Here is a 15,480-nt window from a genome sequence, read left to right as displayed (position 1 = left end):
TATAGTGTTGCTATATTGCTACCATCAATTTCATTTCAGCGTTACTGGGTCTGCATTTCATATTTGCATTTCCATTCTCCCAAGTAATAATCCTGGTACACCACAATATCAACATATTTACTTATTTCCTCAGTCCTACAACACACACCAAATAGTTTCAGATTTGCTACACCGGGACTGCTACCAGCAACAAACTTACTGAGCCAGATTTGAAAATTCTTAAAATTCTTTTTGTCCTTAGAATATTTGTCTCTCTCCATATAGTCAGAAGACTTTTAAAAAACAAACATGTAAATTAATTATTCCTTTTTCTTCTCACAGGTTGATACAGGCTTAGGGGTTTTGTTGTCATTATTGTTTTCAGTTGATTTTGTTGTGATAAGAACACTTAATGTGAGATCTACACTCAACAAATTTTAAGTGCACAATATAATATTGTAACTGTAGGTACAATGTTGTACAGAAGACCCCGAATTTATTCATCTTTCATAATCAATTTTTCTCATATTTGTTTTTTAATATAGTCTATTGAAGAATGTTTTCCAACATTATTGATTTAATCTGTTTTGAATATGCACATAAATGCTGCTTTTAAGTGATAAGAAACCTAAATGTTACATTGCCAGCTATATGAAAATCCAGTCCAAATTCAGTGTTGTCTTCATACGTGTGATCTATTTAGAAACTTAAGAAAGAAAAAGCATAAATAATTTTTCTTTCTTGTACTAACAAAGATTTTAATTATTATTACCTCTCCAACTTTAATATCAAGAGTTTTTTTCAAGTATACTAATACTGCAAGGCAATATGGAGTAGTGATTAACAATCTGTCTCTGGGATTAGCTTGCCTAAAGGCAAATCCCGGTCTCCACCCCACCCCACATTTGCTAGTTGCAACCAGGTCAAGTTTGTTATGCTTTCACTGCCTTGTCCTCTTCATCTGCAAAATCAGGATACTGCAGGCATTCGGTGCAATGCCTGATGAATAGTAAGTCCCAAATAAATGTTACCTGTGATTTCAGTGGTGGTGATGTTCAATTTGAAACTGTATTCTAGATATTCAGAGTTCCTAATACTAAATTTAAAGACTTTTTTTTTCCTTGGTAACTGGGCCTTCTGTGGGTTTGGGAGCTGTTTGCTTTTCTCTATCTCAGTTCTTTTGATGCATAACGATAAGTTAAAGCTTAACTAGAAGTGTTGGCATTGGGAATGACCTTGTCCTTGTGTTGAAGTATCTGAAAAATAAAAATAAAAATTCCCCCTGTAAAATCCCAGTCAGTTGCTGTCACTGGTCCTGGAGCAGGCTGTCTGTGTCGGGATGCCAAGCATTACTGCCACTATAATCACTGAGGCATCTGCCAGAGATCTCATGGCTGAAAACTAGGTAGGAAAGTCTGTATTATATCTAATAATAGCTCTGGAAACTTTCCTGAAATATTTGCTGGCAACTCCCAGGCTTGACAGGCATAGATTACTACAACTAAAGCAAGGACATCATTTCTACTGTTGCTAGTGAGTATGCTAGAATACTAACCAAAATAATAACTAGAAATTACTTGCTATGAGTTCTTTATGTTTTTAGTTGTAGTGCTCTTGGGTTTCAGCCAAGAGTGGCTAGATATATTTATATAGATGTATTTTTAATACACAAACAGCTCTTTATAAGCTATAGATTCATATTAACTATTCACTCCACCAATGCAATAAGAAAAAAATGATCTCAACACAATTACTCTTTTGTTCCACAAACAGTGCAAAAGTATTATATGCTTGGTTTCTGTGTGTGTGTACTGAGGACCCCTGAGGATGGAGTCAAAGAGTCAAAGCTAAATGTTCAAGGAGTTGTAAAAACATTCTAGATAGGAAGGTCAAAATGCTTTGATTAACCATTGGAAATTCAACAGTGAGGTGATGATTCTCTCCAGACAAATGATTAGTGTGAAGCCAATGAAGCTTAAACTTCAGAGCCCCTCACTTGTATGGGTTCTTCCAAGGCCCTGTGAGGGCCTGAGAAGTATGTCTGTGTGATCATATGTTTTCGTAATATTTGCTAAAGTGAGGTATTTTAACCACAATTGGTTAAGACAACTGCTTCGTTCCATTCCAGCTTTTCCTTCATTTCACTTTTCCTCGTGTTGGAGGTAGGTAGCTTTGGGCAGAGGAGATATTGGGGGTAGCTTTGGGCAGAGGAGACTAAGGGTTGGAGACACATTTACTCAGAGTTTAGTAGGATATGCATAAAGTCTGCAGTCACTTCTGTGTATAATTAAGCTATTGCCAGCTATGCCAGTGAAGGAGTGGCTTCTAGATTCTACCACACACTCAGCTGACTCTCCCAGCAAGGCCAGTGGCTATGTTGTATTATAAATGTACCCTACAGCACCCAGTCCTAGAAGTATATAGTCAATAAATGAGAAATGGTTATTACAATGTACAGAACCAGAAGCTATTCTGTGGAAAATTTTCCATCACCAAACATGTAAACTTGTAACTGGACGATTTTGTTCTAAGTGATCTCTAGTAAAACTGTAAGTTCTCACCTATCAAAAATATACTAGATAATATACTGGTGTATACAATTATAAATTCATCATACATTTTTTCTTTGGGGGGTAGTTGCTTAAAATAGAATTTATACATTTTATAAAATTTTATGTGATTTTAAAAAATTTTATAGGATAAAATTTCTGATAAGGCACAAACTGTAAGAGTCCTACAAATAAGAGAATGTTTCTGTAGGTCACAAGTTCTTATGTGTTCCAATATCAAAAATTTAAGTCTGGTCAATCATACCAGAGGAGAGCCTGAATTATCTTTCTCATATCACTATAGAGTGATATCACAAAATTATTACAATATGAAAAGGGGATCAAAGAGTAGGCAACCAAAAAATGTAGGAATAATGTAGAAGTGTAACAGGCAATACATTTATAAAAATATTATTTTTCATATTTTTTGATTTCTGCATTTTTCTAACTTTTTTATATTTAAATAACTTGCTATAATTTCTTTCCCTCAACCTTAATAAATATTCACTTTCTTGCCTAATTTTGTATTTGGGATTTCATGTTAATTTTCTTTTTTTATTATTATTATACTTTAAGTTCTAGGGTACATGTACATAGCATGCATGTTTGATACATAGGTATACATGTGCTATGTTGGTTTGCTGCACCCATCAACTCATCATTTACATTAGGTATTTCTCCTAATGCTATCCCTCCTCCAGTCCCCCACTGCCTGACAGGCCCTGGTGTGTGATGTTCCCTGCCCTGTGTCCAAGTGATCTCATTGCTTAATTCCCAACTATGAGTGAGAACATGCAGTGCTTGGTTTTCTGTCCTTGTGATAGTTTGCTGAGAATGATGGTTTCCCGCTTCATCCATATCCCTGAAAAGAACATGAACTCATCCTTTTTTATGGCTGCATAGTATTCCATGTGGTACATGTGCCACGTTTTCCTTCTTTTTTTTTTTTTTTCAAGACAGAGGCTCGCTCTGTTGCCCAGGCTGGAGTGTGGTGGTTTCTCCCCATCTTTGTGGTTTTATCTACATTTGCTCTTTGATGTTGGTGACCTACAGATCGGGTTTTGGTGTAGATGACTTTTTTGCTGATGTTGATGCTATTTCTTTCTGTTTGTTAGTTTTCCTTCTAACAGTCATGTCCCTCAGCTGTAGGTCTGTTGGAGTTTGCTGGAGCTCCACTCCAGATCCTGTTTGCCTGGGTATCACCAGCAGAGGCTGCAGAACAGCAAATGTTGTTACTTGATCCTTCCTCTGGAAGCCTAATCCCAGAGGGGCAATGCCTATATGAGGTGTCTGTCGGCCCCTACTGGGAGGTGTCTCCCAGTTAGGCTAGATGGAAGTCAGGGACCCACGGACCCACTTGAGGAGGCATTCCGTCCATTCTCAGAGCTTAAACGTCATGCTGGGAGAACCACTGCTCTCTTCTGAGCTGTCAGACAGGGATGTTTAAGTCTGCAGAAGTTATCTGCTGCCTTTGGTTGAGCCATGCCCTGCCCACAGCGGTGGAGTCTAGAGGCAGTAGGCCTTGTTGAGCTGCAATGGGCTCTGCCCAGTTTGAGCTTCTTAGTCACTTTGTTTACCCACTCAAGTCTCGGCAATGGTGGATGCCCCTCCCCAGCCAGGCTGCCGCCTCGCAGTTTGATCTCAGACTGCTGTGCTAGCAGTGAGCAAGGCTCCATGGGTGTGGGACCTGCTGAGTCAGGTATGGGAGAGAATCTCCTCGTCTGCCGGTTGCTAAGACCTTGGGAAGAGCACAGTATTTGGGCAGGAGTGTCCCATTTTTCCAGGTAGTCTGTCACAGCTTCCCTTGGCTAGGAAAGGGAAATCCCCCGATCCCCTGCGCATCCCAGGTGAGGTGATGCCCCTCCCTGCTTTGGCTCACCCTCTGTGGGCTGCACCCACTGTCCAACCAGTCCCAATGAGATGAACCAGGTACCTCAGGTGAAAATGCAGAAATCACCCATCTTCTGCATTCATCACGCTGGGAGCTGCAGACCGGAGCTGTTCCTGTTCAACCAACTTGGGATTTCATGTTAATTTTCAAAAAGAGCGTACCCCACAAATTGTTTAGACTTCAGGTCTCTGAAAATCTGAATTTGCCCAATGCTCTATTCATATATAAAGGATGCATACAGGGTAGCTTTTTAGACAGCCACTCATATGCTTGAGGTTATCAATAAAGAGTTAGATTATGAGTAAAGATTATATTGTATACATTACCATGACAGATCCTGTAATAAATTGGCAACATTTGCTCTAAGTAATAAAATTTCAGATGCTGGCTGACAGTACTCTGTATGTGTCATCTGTGTTCTGTGAGTGCTTGGCCTGTTCTGGTTGAGAATTTCTCCTGAGACACAATCAGTTTCAATGGTGGGCAGAGCCGCTTCCCATTGTAAGAAATCAGGCTCCTAAAAATGTCTGTTTCTAGGACTGAGTCTGGAAAGTTATAAGAACCTGGAATATACCTGAAAGCAAGGAAGCCATCAACAGTGCTGGGGTCATATCAAAAAGACACAGGAAATAATTTCCAAGAATCAAAAAAATAGTGTCTACAATTTATGGAAACATATCAAATATATTAACATTCATTAGTGCATAATGATAGCAAAAAGTTTTTAAAAAAGAAAATAAGCTTTCTGTTACCCTTGAAGGATATGAGGGTATAAATTCATTCTGTAAACTAGTTAGTAAAGGGAAAGAAAACATTTATGCTGTCATTCCTGTACAAACTGTAATTCAGGTTAACCAAATAGTTGATACATAAAATGTCTGCTCTACAGAAGCATTCCAGCCACTACATGGAGAAGGAAAAAAAGACCTAAACCATCACTCTTTTGTCACCCTTGCTCAAATAATGAATCTAGGAAATGATCATCAATTACTGCCCATACAATTAGATGAAAGGTTGATGGAGAATTTTTATAGGATGAATTAGGATGAGAAGACCAAAACCTACTAATTAGCAAAGAAAGACAGCAGAAATTACTCACCTTCTGATGTGATATAGAAGTACAACCCCACTCATGAAATATACTTGCCAAAAAATAGGACATAAGTCTGATCAAACCTCTAGGTCTACCAATTTTCAAGAAACTCGGAAGAAAGAGGGAGATGTCACATGATACCATGGAAACCAATCAGCAAAATCCAAAATGTAAGACATGCTGCAGGACAAATGACTCAAAGAAATGGCAAAAGATAAAAAAAGGGGGAGGACTATCAAAAAATTAATTAACAGATTAAAATAAATTAATACTTAAAGACATTTCATCCAGATGCTCTGGATCTTGATTTGAAGAAAGCAACTTTGTGAACAAGAGCTTTGAGGGGGTCAGAGAAGGTTAAATATGGACCAATTATTAGATAATATTAAAGAATTACTGATAATTTTAACATGTGATAATAGTATTGTGATAATGTTTAAAATGAGCTTGTCTCTTAGAAATACAAACTGGTGTATTTACAGATAAAATGATATAATGTCTGAGAGTTCTTTGAAAATAATCCAGCTGGGGAGAAGAAAAAAAAAACATGTTTGAGAAGTACAGTGAAATACGGTTGGCCATATGTCGATAAATATTAAATCTGGATAATGGAGTCATGGGGATTTATATTATTATAACTACTTTTAGGTAACTAAAATCTCTAAGTTTGTTTCATGGTAGGCAAAGAGACATAGAAAGTAAATGTGGGAAGAAAATGCTGAAATATACTCTAACCACACTTTCTTGCTACTATTTGTTTTTGGGAAAAAAAAAAAAACTTGATCAACAGAAACACCCAATTTTGACATTTGTAAAATATTAAATACAAATATTATAGGCAGTTGTGTACTAGTAAATACCTCTCTGAAGGAAAAAGATGTGATTTGTAGCATTTACCAGTTTGCAAGGTTTGATTACTCCCACCAAGGCTGATTTCAAGCTATTGATGGGACCTCATGGAATGTGGAGTTGAGAAGAGATGTGTACTCTGAGCAGCCAGCTCCAGCCCACATCTGGAGAGACAACAGAGAAGCATTAGTTTCTGGAATCAGATTATGGATCTTGGGTAAGATCCCAGCTCTAAAGTGAACCCTCTGTTTCCCCTTGTTCAGCTGTTTTTCTGAGCATTAGTTTCCCCCTCTTAAAATGGGGATAATTCCTACTACATTAAGACAAGGATTAAATCAGATCATCTATGTTGTGGACCTAGTATGGTTCCAGTTGCAGTGAGTGATCCTTTGTGCTAATATCGTTTCTTCTCTTCAAGTTAAAACAGAAGGGAAAACTCTTGGTCTGGGGCAGTTTCAAAGTTTCAAATGAAGGGAATGAAGCTGATCATCTTTTCAGAAGGCTTCCTGCCCAGAATTTCTATAATTAGTTAAAATTACAGGTTTCAGGCACAGTGTCACAAACCTACCAGAAACTCACGAAGCTCTAATTTGGTTGGATATTAATTGGTAGGCTGAGAAGTGAATGTGATATGATTGTAGCTAGAATAGAACTATTTGTTAAAGGTAGGGGTTTCTGCCCAATGTGATCTGGAATTGCAAGTACACAGTAACAATTAAGTATTATCTTAGACTTGACATGGTAAAAAGATTATAACTTTCCTAATCTTCCTCTGGGGAATGCTGAGGCCCAGATGAGATGTTTCTGGCATGAATAAGCCTAAGGGTTACATTGAAACATTGGAAGTGTTTCCAATCACAATTTTGATCATGTTTCAACAGAATTATTACTAACAGCATTTTACTTCCCAAATTCTTTAAGTTGGGTGATTAACAATGTCTCAGTTCATGAAAGAGGGTTGGGTCTTTTTTTCTTTTGCTTTGTTTGCTGAATAATTTATTTATTTGGTGAAGAAATCTAAGGTTAACGTAATCACTGATGAGTCACTAATAATGCAGTTTTCAAGATTACTGAATTATATGCATATATAAATGTTTTTCAGTTTATTATAACTCAGGCTAGAGAAAAGCTGAATTATAGTTAAGCCCATTTTTAGAATCTGCAGACACTAATACTAAAAACATTTGAAATTTGATTTACGTGTCTGGGTTGATGTGTTCCTACTGGGAATACAACTTAAGGATGTATTTTCCCCTCTAAGGGAGAGTTGCATGACTCATAAATCTACATATTTTGGATTTCTGAGCAAATACTTAGGAGATAAGAAGCAGTATGCTGTATCCTCCATCTGAGGCAGTGTGCTGTATCATCTATCCCATCTCCTTTGATCTTTAAAAGAAGAGTTTTTCCTTCAGAAAATTAAAACATTTGGCCATTGGAAATTTGAACTTCCTGTTTTCTTAAAACAGTGCTATTTATGATAAATTAAATGGCTCCTAAGAAGTATGTTTTAAGAAAGAAAATTGAACAAAATAGAGAATATTGTGTGCCAAACATAGAAAAGATACTGTTTTGTGAAACTTACGTTTTAGGTGTGTATACATTCTGAGTTGTGAAGTAAATTTTATTTCTGAGGCATGTTAAAACATCGAAGCTTTAAAATGTACAATAAGAAAAGTTACTGAAAATAAAATAACAGTTCTCCATTTTGTGATCCATACATCCTTGAAATTTTTTAAATCAAATCATCCTAGATTTAGAAGGGGGCAGGGTACTACTGCCTAGGCATTAGGAGATGGCAGAGAATGAGAGGGGAGTTGCACTCTTTGGGAGACATGTTTGTGATGCATCTTGTGTCTGTTTTCATTTTATCCTTTTAGGCAGGAAGGATCTTACTACATGACCTGTCCATCCATTTTATATTTATATAGATATATACATAATTTATATACACATACATAATTTAATACAATATAGTTATGATATCGTATTCCTTGTACCAACCCTATTATCTCAATTATATTTCAAGACTTTTGAGGTCAGGGCCTTTGCCTTAGGGATCTGGCATCTTTCCACACATCAAGCACCTCACACACACAGTAGTATATACTTACTAACTGATTATTGTTAATAGTGAAAATAGCAAAAGTTCACCCGACATTATTTAGCCACCTTAAATCTGTTTAAATATGTATACATATAAAAGGATTGCAGAAGCTTATTAAGGCATGAATAAATAAGAAAATAATGGCTGAATTGTCAATAAAAATAAAGAACAATAATATATAAAAATATACACATATGTAAACATATATGTATTTATATATCATTAAAATAAGTAAGGCTAGTGGAAAAATATAAATAATCAGGCTCTAAGTTCTTTCAAAGTTCTGTCTCTCTCAGTCTTATTCTTGCATCTGAACTTCCCAGTAGGCAAAGTGAAAAGGAATATATATCAGTTACATTAATACTTATTAAAGAAAAAGAGAGAGACTCTCAGGGAAAATAAAGATTTTCGTTGTATACATGGCCAAAAATCATTTCTCACATGAAGTTTTATGGAGGAGACAGTGAGTCTGGACTAGAAAATATCTACATCACCACTCAAGGTAATGGATTTTATTTCTCGGTTTCTTCTGCTCCTCTGTAAATGCTGAAGACTAAAATCCAGCAATCCATAAGGAGACAGGAGGTTATAGTCCAGTATAGAATCTTTTGCCTATTCTAATGATATCACTTAGAACATTTAAAAGAAATTGTTCGAACAATTCTCCCCAGATGCTACCTATCACAACCAGAATTTAATGGAACTGGATGGTAGAGAGGATAAGATTACATTCCCTAGCAAGGGCCTAGATGATAGGTATTTATGATTGTTGGTTGAAAGCAAATTTATCTGCTTTAGAAAAAAACATTACTAGGGGTTCAGGTCAATAGCCTTTGGTAGAAATTAGCAAGTTAACCAACTTCCCTATCTGAGTGACGGGATGAGCAATTCTACCTCCACACAAAGATGGGCCATTCTGCAACAAATGTTTTGAAGGCTTGAATCCACAGTATTGTTTCAGAGCAGTTTCAAAGCACATGGGAATAATATTTACTCATACTTTGCTTTGTCTCTTCTCTAGATTACTGCTAATCATCAGCTTTTGCTCACTCTAGTAGTACTATTCTTGCTTCATGTATGTCAGGAGGTCCTATTACTTTTCCTACAACAATCCACAATTGAGTTAGCAGTAAACTAGAAAGACAGAAGACCTAGTATTTGGAGCACCAAACAGAAATATTAGAATGGTCAGGTATTTGTGAAATGTCTACTTTGTGCAGGGGTGGAAGAATCACTTTTATACCTTGAAAGTTCATAGTAAAGAATGTCCTAGTAAAGATAAGCCACAAAATGCAGATGATGGTGGGGAGTTCCAGACCCTTCTGGGAGGAATCACTATAAGAAGCCAGGGATTAAGCACAGCTGATGGGGTACAGGGTGTTGGACTTGGGGCAGTGGAAAGATAGCAAATACCTGGAGAAAAGAGATAAAGGTGTATATATAGGAAAGACCTGGTAAATGTTACTGCTAATTTACTTGAAGTGCAAGTAGGCTCTTAAAAATGAGAGGTGAGAGAGAAGGGAAGGGATGATGAAATGAGTTGTCCTTGGGCTGGTTCTAGTGAACCTAAGGAGAGGTGATCTTCGGGAAAGCATAGAAACAACTACCAGGCTGCCACTTTATTTAAAAATTATGGTTGCAGATGAAAGCCCCTTTAGTAGGAAACATAAGATATTTGTCTTTTTTAAGTCTAACAACTCTTTTGAAAAAGAAAATGTTTGGCTATAATTTATTTGTAAAATCAGAAGGTTTAGTTGTTAGCCAAGAAACTGACTGGCTGTTTGCAGCAGAAAAGAAATTTGTTGAAAAGGCCTCGGGGAACTCACAGAAACACCAGAAGCCTGCAGAACCAGGTTCAGGACATTGGAGAAAGCAATAGTAAGCAGGGAAGTAGAACCAGAGCCTGGATTCATGCCATGAAACCCATCTGGTAAGAGCAGGGCTGCTGGTGCCACTAAACCCTGCCTACCACAGTTGCACCCCACCATGGACTACACTCCTGCCCCCCGACTCTTTCCTGGAGATAGGATGCATCTGCTGCTACTCTGCAGTCTCCAAAATGGCATCTTCCCTGTTCCTGCCTCTTGATATCACTAGTTTAGGATTTATGGGGTAGAGGAGCAGGGAAGGGAGATAAAATATGTCTGATCAGCTGAGTCTGTCATGTACTCACATCTTAGCCTCGAGGATCACTGAGAAAGTGAGAGTTTAGCCATTTGTGCTCTCATAGTCGGAAGTGGACTTTGTCTTCTCTCAAAACTCATTAAGGTGCAGAATTCCTCAGACAGACATAGGTTTAAATTCTGGGAATCAAGGTTAAAAAAAAATACAAATCTCCACTAGAATTTCCTCTCAAGCTTTCATTTACTCTTGAGTTCTTGATTGATTTTTGGAGCTAACTTCTCTGGACATCCTAGAAAAGGCAATCCAGTGAATCTTGATTTTCTGTTCTAGTTTAAATAATGCAATCCAAACATGCCTCAAGCCATTGCCAGTTTGAAGATCCAGTTAAGCCTCAAGTGCATCACAACTTCTTAGTGCCAAGTGCCAACATTTTCAGTTTTGACATTAAATTTATTCTGTTGTTGGTGCTTATATTTTAAGTGGCATAATTGAAAATGAATCTAAATGTGTGAGATTTTAGCTTGTGTGTGCCCTCTGAAGGCTTTCAGGAAAGCCTCGATAATGATGGTAGTGCACGAACTGGCCCTCACAGGTGCCAGTGGTATAGGCATGTCCCTCCCTTCGCTAGGCACCCTGCCAGCCACCACCGTCCTCTCTACAGCTGTTGCTCTTTCAGAGTATAGGCAAAGCTCCTTTCTGTCTCCTCTTAGTTGACAATGCCAGTTACAGAATTTCATGGCAGACCCCACTCCAATGTGGTAGTTGTACAAGTGGGGACATGGAAAGATCATCAAACTAGTTGTGATTAAAAATTTTTATTCTTATATGTGTTGCTTAAAATAACACAAGGTTCTGAAAATGCAGAGTAAATAACTCCTATAAGATTCTAAAATGCATAGCTGAAACCTAAGTAACTTCTGTAACCCTTCCTGGGAGGGTGCCCTTCCAAGCCATTCTAGCCTAAACTTAGAAAATAAGGTTTATTTTTAACTTTGGTACCTCTCTGAGTTATTCCAGGAAGATTTTTCTTAGGGATTTTCCAGTGTCATTAAATACCACAGACAGAGTATGTGCTGCACAAAGCCAGATTTTGTCTACATTATCCTTGAAGATAAATCCAGGAAACTCCATGGGCTTACTGTTTATACCAGCCCAAGCTAGGCTAAAAGATGTCAGGGTGATGATACATCTGAGAGTGATGACCCTGAATGAGTTCTGGGACTGGACTGTTATACTACATTTTTATTAATAGTTGCACGTCTTGAGATCTGATTCATTTCTAGCCATAGGCCTTTGAGCCTTACTAATTTGCATAAGGGCTCAGAGCCATGCTAATTTTTTCTTTTTATTTGAGTATATTTTGTGTTAAGGGAAAACAAGCAAATAGATTTTTGATAAGCAAATGGTGGCCAGGCTGAGGAGCTGCAACTTGTAACTAAAAAGTTACAGCTTAGTATACAGTGGAAAAGATAAAAATACTGGTAAATTGGTGACTTCAGTGTTTCCCTTGTATAATTTTGTAGTTTTTGCAAGATTCAGAGATGCTAAACTCTCATCATGTTGTCAAATTGAAGGTAACATTTAACATGAAGCAAGTCTTTCTACCATTTTCATCAGTGGCTTAAAAGAAGATAGTGGGTTTTCATTTTGTTTCCAAAGTGATTCTTGGATTTTCAGGTGGCACTGAAAAATGTGATCAATCAAAGGTGTGACATGGAGGTGATTCACTGTCCCCAAAACATAATCCCAAAGGGGCCACTGAGGAGCAGAATTCCAGGTGAAATCTTGTTTCTTATGTGCCCTCTCACCTAGACCTGCTGTAACAGGAAGGAAGTAAAGAAAGGAAGGTAGGGAGAAAGGCAACTTACAGGGGTGTGATAAAACCAGCTCTCAGTGGTTGGGGGAACCAATTGCATGCATTTCTTTGCAAACTTACATTAAGTGACATGTTGATCGTTTAAAATCAGCCATGGTGGGAATAATTTACACTATAGACATTGGCAGTGCTACACATCAGGGCTCCCTCTTCCCAAAGACTTTGTTGTTAACATTTATTCGCTTTCCACTGGTGACCTGCTGTTGAAAGGAACATTGTGTGTCACAACCTTGACATTATTACCACTTCCTGATTCTGATTTTTCAAGGTATGTAAAATTTCTAAAGACCTAGACTATAGTCTATCTTTTTTATACCTTTGCATACTAAAGGTATTCAAGGTTGAGAGAGTAAGTTCTCTATTTTGAAATTATCCAGTATGCATTTGTTTCCTGTGTTATTTTAACTTGCTAGATTTTCTCAATTGCATAGTTATCTTCTTCCCCTCTTTTTTTCTACCCCATTCTTGGTTATCCTTTCATAATTTCTTGGTCTTCTCAGTGTAGACTCTGATACATCATGAAGTATTTATATGCATACCATCTGGTTAGTATGATCCAAGACATCAAGTAGTATTATAGACTCTTTCAATTCAGCAAACACTAACTGAGTATCTCCTTTGCCTAAGACACTGTGCCAGAGAAAATAAAGGACAGTACCTAGTCCTCAAACAACTTGAAATCTAGGGAAAACATCAGACATGTGTACAACTAAGACTAGTGCAGAGCATAATGTGAAAGATGCTTTTTAAAAAAGTACAAAGAAAATGCAAACTGAAGCACAGAGAATAGAGATTATTTTTGAATGCAAAAGTTAGAGAAGGCCTCAGGAATACAGAGCCATCTCAACAAAGTCTTAAATAATTAGTATGCATATTGTAGCTGAACTTTTTAGTTTTTTATGAATATATGACTGTAAGACTCACATTAAAGTAGTTTGTAAATTAATTCATATTCTTTACTGATCTGCCAAAATTAGCTTATTGTCATACGAGTTAGGAAAACTTAGCAAAAATAAGATTTTAAAGTCCTAAATATATGGAACTGACACTAGATTCAGAAGATGCCAATTCAGAGAATGCATTTTTCTCATCTTTGTGCCCTCCTTAGGTTATTCTCAGCGCACTGTTTATAGAAGATCTGTAATAAAAGTTTATAATTACCAATAACTAATTATGTGTCAGACACTTTTACGTTTATGATATTGTCAAAGACTAAAACCAGAAAAGTTAATCTTTTTCAGGATATCACAATGAGAAGAGTGCCCCAGATCCAAAGATCAAAGTATCACTGTAGAGTGGTGTTGCATTAGACTTTTATAGGTAGGAGTCAACAAGTTACAAGTGAGAGGATCTACAGTAGGGATTTTGCAATCAGGGGAAGCCTCAATCAGATAGATGAACAGTAAAGGTTTCTCTCTGTGTCTAGCTAGTTTCTGAGGCAAAAGCAATCATAATCTTAGCTAATCACTCAAGAGACAAAGAGCAGGAAGTTGACTAGGGGCAAAATGAGAAGGGTCTGTGGCTAGCCTTGTCACCAGGTTTAGGCAAAAGGAGAAAGGTCTGTGACTCTGTCAATATTTAAACCACATAGTTACTCTGAAATATATTAACACCAGAAGTCAGAAATTTACATTCAGAAAGGTTGAGAAACTTGCTAAGGTCACGTAGCTAGTAAATGACAGAAGTTCATCCTATATCTTTCTGGCTTTCTCTTTTTATTATGCTGTATTACTCACATTGTGTTGAATTAATGCTTAAACAGTAATTTTTATGGTTAATGTGACTTTTATTTATTTTCTATGTATTTATACACATACTACCTAGTTAGGAAATAATGGTCTTCAGAGAACTAGGTCTAAATGTTTAGAAATTACAGGTGTCTGTTCACAAGCTGGTTTATAATAAGAATGTGCCTCCTGCCCCATAAGAAAATCTACCTTTCGAGTGACTGCATAGGGAGAAATATAGGATTCTAGTGTCTTAATATTTAGAGTGTTTACTTTTGCTATAAATCAATAAGCTGTAGTGATAGAAAGTATCATTGTTTCTTTTTCAGCTCTGCTCTGTGGAACCCTAGAGGTTTTGTGGGAGGTGCTTTGAGATCCTCACAGAAGTTTTTGGCTGGATGGGGGAACAGGACAGGAATCAGGCAGGGCTTAGTTACCCAGCTTCGGCCTAAGCTATTGGGTATACATGTTGAATTTGAAAGTTAAAAAGACTCACTAAAGAAGGTAATAAAAATGTGAAAACTATTAATCTGAGAGAATCAATTATTTTAATAAAACAAAGGAGATATATATATATATATCTTGGAAGCCTTAAGTTTGTAAGTGTATTGGCTATTGCCAGCTTCATGGAGACCCTTGCTGTGTTTTCGATATTCACAGCAATGCAGTGTTTTCATACACCTGAAATGTTCATCAACACAGCAGAGGAATCTAACTTGTCTGGCCTGAATCATTTGGCATCTATTCCATGCTCACATTTTTGTGGTAATTATGAGTGTGAAATGATAATTTGTTGTTGAGTTTTGTCCCGGGGCCGAGTCATTTAATTCTTTTTTTTAATCATATTTTAAAATTTTTTTTGGTAAACGGATCAAGTGTTGTTTCATAGTAACTGCATTATATTCTCTGAACACTGAAGCAAAAATTGAAGCAAAACAAAAGCCACTACACTTCTGTCTGTGCTACCTTCCTAACCATAGTAACTGTGTCTATTGTAAGTACAAGAGAAGAAGGAGTAGTTTAAGCTTAGGATCTGGGGGGCTGCTGAAACCAAGAACTTTGGAGGTACCTTGTCACTACTGGCAACAGGAACGTGGAATTTTTAACTTAGAGGCAAGCAAAGCAAAGTTTAGTGCTTTCCTGATTCCTCTTGTTGTCTTATGCAGGGATAACCTGGCTGCCCCTACTCCATGCATTATATGCCAAGAAGTTCAGGCAGTGACAGGAGATGCTCTCATTAGCTTTCATTCTCTCCATAACCTCCTGGTTTTAGATAGGAGTGTTA

The 15,480-nt window shown here is 37.2% G+C and overlaps 1 protein-coding gene across 7 annotated transcripts in view; it reads left to right on the top strand.

The window, feature by feature from the left end:
- LOC105499530 (zinc finger protein 385B) overlaps window positions 1-15,480 on the top strand; it is a 415,582-nt gene that overhangs the window by 220,886 nt on the left and 179,216 nt on the right. The window contains exon 1 of one of the 7 annotated variants that reach the window (XM_011772124.3): window positions 1,081-1,384. The exons of the other annotated variants lie outside the window; for them this stretch is intronic. The gene's annotated coding sequence lies outside the window, so the exon portion shown is untranslated. Of the gene's footprint in view, window positions 1-1,080; window positions 1,385-15,480 lie in introns of those variants that run through there. 7 annotated transcript variants of the gene reach the window in all.

This window comes from Macaca nemestrina, chromosome 11, assembly GCF_043159975.1.
Source record: "Macaca nemestrina isolate mMacNem1 chromosome 11, mMacNem.hap1, whole genome shotgun sequence".
In the NCBI taxonomy this organism is placed as follows: domain Eukaryota; kingdom Metazoa; phylum Chordata; class Mammalia; order Primates; family Cercopithecidae; genus Macaca; species Macaca nemestrina.
Note: the sequence above shows the minus strand (reverse complement) of the source record. Positions and strands in the feature narration are given on the sequence as shown.